The sequence below is a fragment of the Diabrotica virgifera genome, chromosome 2 (assembly GCF_917563875.1).
Source record: "Diabrotica virgifera virgifera chromosome 2, PGI_DIABVI_V3a".
Lineage (NCBI taxonomy): Eukaryota > Metazoa > Arthropoda > Insecta > Coleoptera > Chrysomelidae > Diabrotica > Diabrotica virgifera.
Genome location: NC_065444.1, coordinates 165,909,327 through 165,916,318, shown reverse-complemented (window position 1 = coordinate 165,916,318; position 6,992 = coordinate 165,909,327).

The following is a 6,992-nucleotide window of genomic DNA, read 5'->3' as shown; positions in this document are numbered from 1 at the left end:
ACGTGAAATTTAGGAAACATAGGTTGAAAATGTAGCAAAATTTTTTAACTCTGATGAAAATATTACCGTCGATAAGCAATTAGTTTCCATTAGAGGCCGCTCTCCCTTCAAATGGTACATTCCAAGCAAGTCAGCGAAATATGGCACAAAAGTTTGCGTTTTATGTAATTATGAACAGTAAAACTTCTTATGCTCTAAAATTTCAGACCTATACAGGAATGCGTCCGATGTGTGACTTGAGTAGTGATTTGCGAGGCCACAATATTACGTGTTTTAACTTTTTTACATCGTAAAATTTAGGACAATTTCTTCTAAAACAAAGTAGATACAATGCCGGGGACTATAAGTAAAATAAACCGGAGCTTTCAGCAAAAATCGCGAATAAAGAAGTTCATAGCTCGTCTTTTTTGCTTCACGCAAGATACGCAAGTGGGCAGTGGATACCCTAGATTAGCTTGTTGGCACGTATACATGTGAGAAGAACTAAATCGCTGGCCAATGATTGTTTTTTATAATCTGATGGATATTTCTGCCTGCAAAGCGTTCGTGTTATGGGCATAAATATCCAATGGAATACCAATAAACTGGCAAAACGGCGAATTTTTCTTGAGGAATTAGGAAAAAACTAATAAAACCAGTCATCATTTCCTGAAAAAATATATTTTTTTCTAGATATTCCTAGAAACAAGTAGACAATATGGAAATGCTACTCAACGGACAATCGGTCTACGGACAATCTAACTCGTCCTGCTAAACAAGCACGCTGTAAACTTGTCCTAAAAGCGATAACAAGACTAATTATTATGATGTTTTATATATCATAAACATATTTGTAAAATCCACTCTTTTTGTTACTGTCCCAGTTGTAAACTGAATTAAATTTTTTAGATATTTGTTACCACCCTAATAGCACAAGGACGTCCAATGGACGTCCATTGGACGTCCTTCACGGACTTTAGGGACGTCCATTGGACGTCCGTTTTCGTCCGAGGAACGTCCTTTATACGTCCTATTTTGGTCCAAATGTCGCACTACCGAACGTCCATTGGACGTCCATCTAAGGTCCGAGGGGACGTATATTGGACCTTAATCGGACGTAATTTGGACCTTGATCGGACGTCCTAGGGGACGTAAATTGGACCTTAATCGGACGTAAATTGGACCTTAATCAGACGTAAATTGGACCTTAATAGGACATAAATTGGACCTTAATCGGACGTAAATTGGACCTTAATCGGACGTAAATTGGACCTTAATAGGACGTAAATTGGACCTTAATGGGACGTAAATGGGACCTTAATCGGACGTAAATTGGACCTTAACCGGACGTAAATTGGACCTTAATAGGACGTAAATTGGACCTTAATCGGACGTAAATGGGACCTTAATTGGACGTAAATTGGACCTTAATCGGACGTAAATTGAACCTTAATCGGACGTAAATTGGACCTTAATAGGACGTAAATTGGACCTTAATCGGACGTAAATGGGACCTTAAGCGGACGAAAATTGGACCTTAATCGGAAGTAAATTGGACCTTAACCGGACGTCCTAGGGGACGTGAATTGGACATTAACAGGACGTCCAATTTTGGTCCAAATGCCACGTTGCCAAACGTCCAATGGAGGTCCACTTAACATCCGAAAGGACGTTCGGTGGACGTCAATTGGGCCTTCATAGGACGTCCCAGTTTGGTCCAATGTCTTGCTGCCGAACATCCATCTAATGTCGTGGGAAATAAAAAATATATTTTTTAAGGAACTTATATTACATCTTATATTAAATTACAATTATTGGATATTACATTATTTACATTAAATTACAATACACTTCTCCAAGAAATTAACGCACCACCTTAAATATGGGGTATTTTTGATGTCTCGTATTTCCTAAACCTGTTGTTTCATCTAAGTGATTTTTTTATAATATTATAGCCTAGGCTATAGGTTACCTCCTTAAGCTTGTCACGCACAGGGAGCTATGCTGTAATATATGTACATTATATCATATCGCTCTCTATAGTAATGAGTGAGCCTGCAGACAGGAAACAAATGGTTCCGTATGTACAGGCTCACTCATTACTATAGAGAGCGATGTGATATAATATATATTACAGTATAGCTCCCCGTGCATGACAAGCATAAGGAGGTACTTAACCTATAGCCTAGGGCCTAGGCTAGAATATTATAAAAAAATCACTTAGATGCAACAACAGGGTTTAGGAAATTCGAGACATCAAAAATGCCCAATTTTTAAGGTGGTGCGTAATCGGCTGTATATACAGGGTGTAACAAAAATACAGGTCATAAATTAAATCACATATTCTGGGACCAAAAATAGTTCGAATGAACCTAACTTACCTTAGTACAAATATGCACATAAAAAAAGTTACAGCCCTTTGAAATTACAAAATGAAAATCGATTTTTTCGATTATATCGAAAACTATTAGCGATTTTTTATTGAAAATGGACATGTGGCAGTATTATGGCAGGAATATCTTAAACAAAAATTATGGTGAAATTTGTGCACCCCATAAAAATTTTATGGGGGTTTTGATCCCTTAGATCCTCCCAAACTTTTGTGTACGTTCCAATTCAATTTTATTATTGTGGTAGGTACCATTAGTTAAATTCAATATTTTTGTTTCTTAGTATTTTTCAGATAAGGCAGTTTTTATCGAGTTGCGACTTCTTTTTTAACATGTCTACATAAAAATTTTATTTGGGTTTTGTTCCTTTAAACCCCCCAAATGTTTGTGTACGTTCCAATTAAACTATTACTGAGGTACCATTAGTTAAACAGAATGTTTTTAAAACTTTTTTGCCTCTTTGTATTTTTTCGATAAGGCACATTTTATCGAGATCTGGCTTCTTTTTTAATATGGTTCAAAATATACCTAAAAATGTAAAGCATAAATAAGTCTGCATATTATTACCAAGTCTCCATAATCGTACTTAACCATATACAAATATGTGGTGGATTTGACAAATATTCAAAATATTTCGATAAAAATTGACTTTTCGAAAAAGCAATAAGAGGCAAAAAAGTTTTTAAAACGTTGTGTTTAAATGGTACTACAATAATAATTAAATTGAAACGTGCACAAAAGTTTGGGGGGGTTTAAAGGAACAAAACCCCCATAAAATTTTTATGGGGTGTCCAAATTTTACTATAGTTTTTTCGTAAGATAGTTGCAGCCAAAGGGCTGCAACTTTTCTTGTGTGCACATTTGTACTAAGGTAAGTTAGGTCCAATCAAACTATTTTTGGTCCCAGAATATGTGATTAAATTTATGACCTGTATTTTTGTTACACCCTGTATATATCTACATACTTCGTCTAATTTACTAACTGTTGTGCGTCATCCACGTCGTAGTCTGTGAGGTCGCATGATACCAACATGACATATTTAGGCGGTAGGTGTGTTCTTTTTTAGAATCACTTTGCTGAGTACACTGGAAATACAGACTCTAGACATATTTTATTCTATACGCGTAGAAATAATATTTGAAGATTTCTATTAATGTTAACCTAAAGAAATACACAATAATATGTTTCATTTAATTTGTATAAATGGATTATAAAGCGTTTTTATGAAGCAGATTTGTTCGGATCACACTGTAACTGTAATCGAACGAAGGTGACATTTTAGAATAAATTGGTAACATTTATTTGACAGTTGTGGTGATGACACTTCATATTTGTTTATATTCTTCACTATAAGTATCTGTTTTATTTATTATATTTACTGTCTTTATTATTTACTTTACTATAAAAAGATCCTCTACTATAAAAATATAAATTTCACCTAATTTTATAACGACTTGGAATAATCATCGTGGTATCTGACAACTTTTTTAGTTGTTATTGTAGACATACTTATACAAAGAAACCTACCGGCTTTTTGCCAAGAGTTCGGAGCCGTTTTTTAATTATTAACAATGCAGTGCAAAAACGCTTGCACTGCAAATCTTAAAAGATTATAACTTAATTCTTGTTCTCTATTTCTTAAGTTTTTACTTATTTACATTGAATATTAATTTGTTTTGTTGTATAATCCACGTTTACAATAATTATGTGATATATTTGATTTAAAATGGATTCAGGATCTTTTTATACTTTGGCAACTATGTCAACTTAGATCTCTGGCGTAGATAATGACGTGCAACAGTAAGTAAATTAGATGGACTGTAGGTTATATTTGGTTCTTGGGTCATCAAAGTATATGTTTTAGACATTCCCTGGATATAGTCACAGATGTGACATACCTCCGATTTGTTTTTTCATGAGTCTTGTAAGAGAGACTAAAAACTTTTTTTATAGTCACCTCCTGTTTTCATATATTTTTTGACATGTTTTGTAGTAAATTCAACTATCTATTTACTACAAAACATGTCAAAATTTACATGTGAAAGCAGATGATCCTAAAAATGGTTTTTCGTCTCCTACAAAATTCATGAAAAAGCAGATAGGAGAATTATTGTACATTACAATTCTCTGATGTTTGGGAAAAAGGGCTTAAGTCAGAATTGCACATCGATAATGTTTTGATGATTTCTACAGTACTGTAGTAGATTCTACTGTACATACAGTTTACATCTACAACAGTTTTTTTCTGGTCCAGAAATCATCAAAACATTATCAATGTGCAATTCTGACTTAAGTCCTTTTTGCCAAACATAAAAAAACAATCTAACAATAAAAAACTGAAAACGTTTGTTTTCTATACTTCCACAAAATTTATTATATCTAAGTGACTACAGCTGTTTCGGCGGAGTGCCTTTCTCAAGTAATATAGTTTACAATGTGTTTGCCTTTTTAATCTTCAACTGAAGAGGTTGAGGAGTGGGGAGCTGTTTGTCTCGAGTTGGTCATTCAGAATTATATCTGTATTTTTCAGTTTATTAATTTCCATAGATTCTAAAAAAGATATCGATTCTAAAAAGAAATCGAATCCATCAATTATAAAAAAACAATCTGGTCATAACTGACCAAGGAGCAATTTTAATTTAACCTAAATGACTACTGTTTCTTAAAATGAAGAGCTTACCCCATAGCGTCTCTTATCTAATCTAACAAGATCGTGCACTATTCTAACATACACAGGCACAGCACACAAGCACTATGCTCTGTTTTTCACTATCACCTATCACTCAAACTAGTTCAAAAGGCTTTGTCCTCTTCAATCTTCTAGTTTGCCCAGTAGTATCAAGGAGCTGGATTTCCTCGATATTCTTGAACTTATGAAGTTGTTCAATTGCTCGTGTTTCTCGTGACTTCCTGCTATCTTCTTGATATTTGTTGATAAAGTAATAACTTATTATGCATGGACAATGTGGACTTTCTTCCAACTAGCCAATACACTTTTTATATCTCTCTTTTGCCTTTCATAGCCACAAGGCTATACATTTCCTTCTTGTTTTTTTTTGTAGACCACTTTCAGCTGATTCTAAAAAAAATTAAAATGAACGGTAATTTTTCTATTCTTTACAATTAAAAATCAAAAGATATAGATACTATTTACAGGTAATAATATGCATGCATAAATGATTCGTTTCATAAAGAATAAAGAAAATTGAAAACGGATTTTATAATACTTACAAAATTGTTTAAACAAGAGATCCAGCCAGAGCCCAGAGCAAAAACTAGCACACAGTACTGCAAAAAAGCCACTAATTTCCATTTCCCACACCCCCTTATCGATGCATTTTTTTCCAATCAAAATTTTTACTAAATTTTTAGGTTATCGGTTTCGGTTATCTTATGAAAATGAAATTATATGAAATGTGATGAACAATGACCACGCGACGCTACATAGATATTCGCGCGGCAAATTTGAAAATGAACGCAAATTGAACAGTAAATGGCCTCTCTTAAAATCTCGTAATGGAAAATTTTACCCCTCCAGGAAGACTGTACATAGAATATCTTGTGGTAACTTTCCACCCATAATTTAATCAGATAGATGTTCACGGAATAGAACGGTAGTACCTACATTCCTGGAATGTTTTGTGTTGTTAGGATTAAACTTTTATTTTATTTATTCTTGAATATTTCCTATTGTTAAACATTGTAACCAATAATTTACAAATAAGATTTTCATTACATTACATAAAATCAAAAACATGTTTTGGATATTAAACTATAGTTTATAATTGTATATACAATTTTGAATTAAGATTTAATCTTTTCGATTTAAACTACAGTAAAACCTGTGTTACCGGCCCCCTGCAAACACCGGCCACCTGTACTAACGGCCAGTTTAAAAATTCCCCAAACCAATTACAGTAAAACTTGTCAGTAACGGCCACTAAAAATGAAAAAGCTATTGGCCGATATAGAAAGGTGACCGGTATTGCCAGTTTTTGTAGTCTAGATATAATTGGTTTGGGGAATTTTTAAACTGGCCGTTAGTAGAGGTGGCCAGTAACACAAGTTTTACTGTATATCTAGACTACAAAAACTGGCAATAATGGCCACCTTTCTATATCGGCCAATAGTTCTTTCATTTTAGTGGCCGTTACTGACAGGTTTGACTGTATTTCATTAACGTAAAGTTAACGCCTAAGTTAATATTTTATTGAATTATTTTGCTATTTGATCCCGTTAATTGGTATAATGTGTCCAATATAATATATAAGTGTTCATAAAACGTCCGTATTTCGTCCAGTATGGACGTCCAAAGGACGTTCAACGTCGGACGTCCAAAGGACGTCCATATTTATTCCGTCCGAAGGACGTCCAACGTCGGACGTCCAAAGGACGTCCATATTTATTCCTTCCGAAGGACGTCCAACATGGGACGTCCAAAGGACGTCCGTTTATAGTCCATGGACGTAAGGACCAAAAATGGACCTATTTTGGACGTCCAAAGGACGTCGTGTGCTATTAGGGCAGGCTACTTTAAAAAAAAATACCTTTTATTTTTGTTAATAATGTTTAATTTACGTTAACAACATAATTTTTGTTTATTTAACCCTAATTTATTGTTA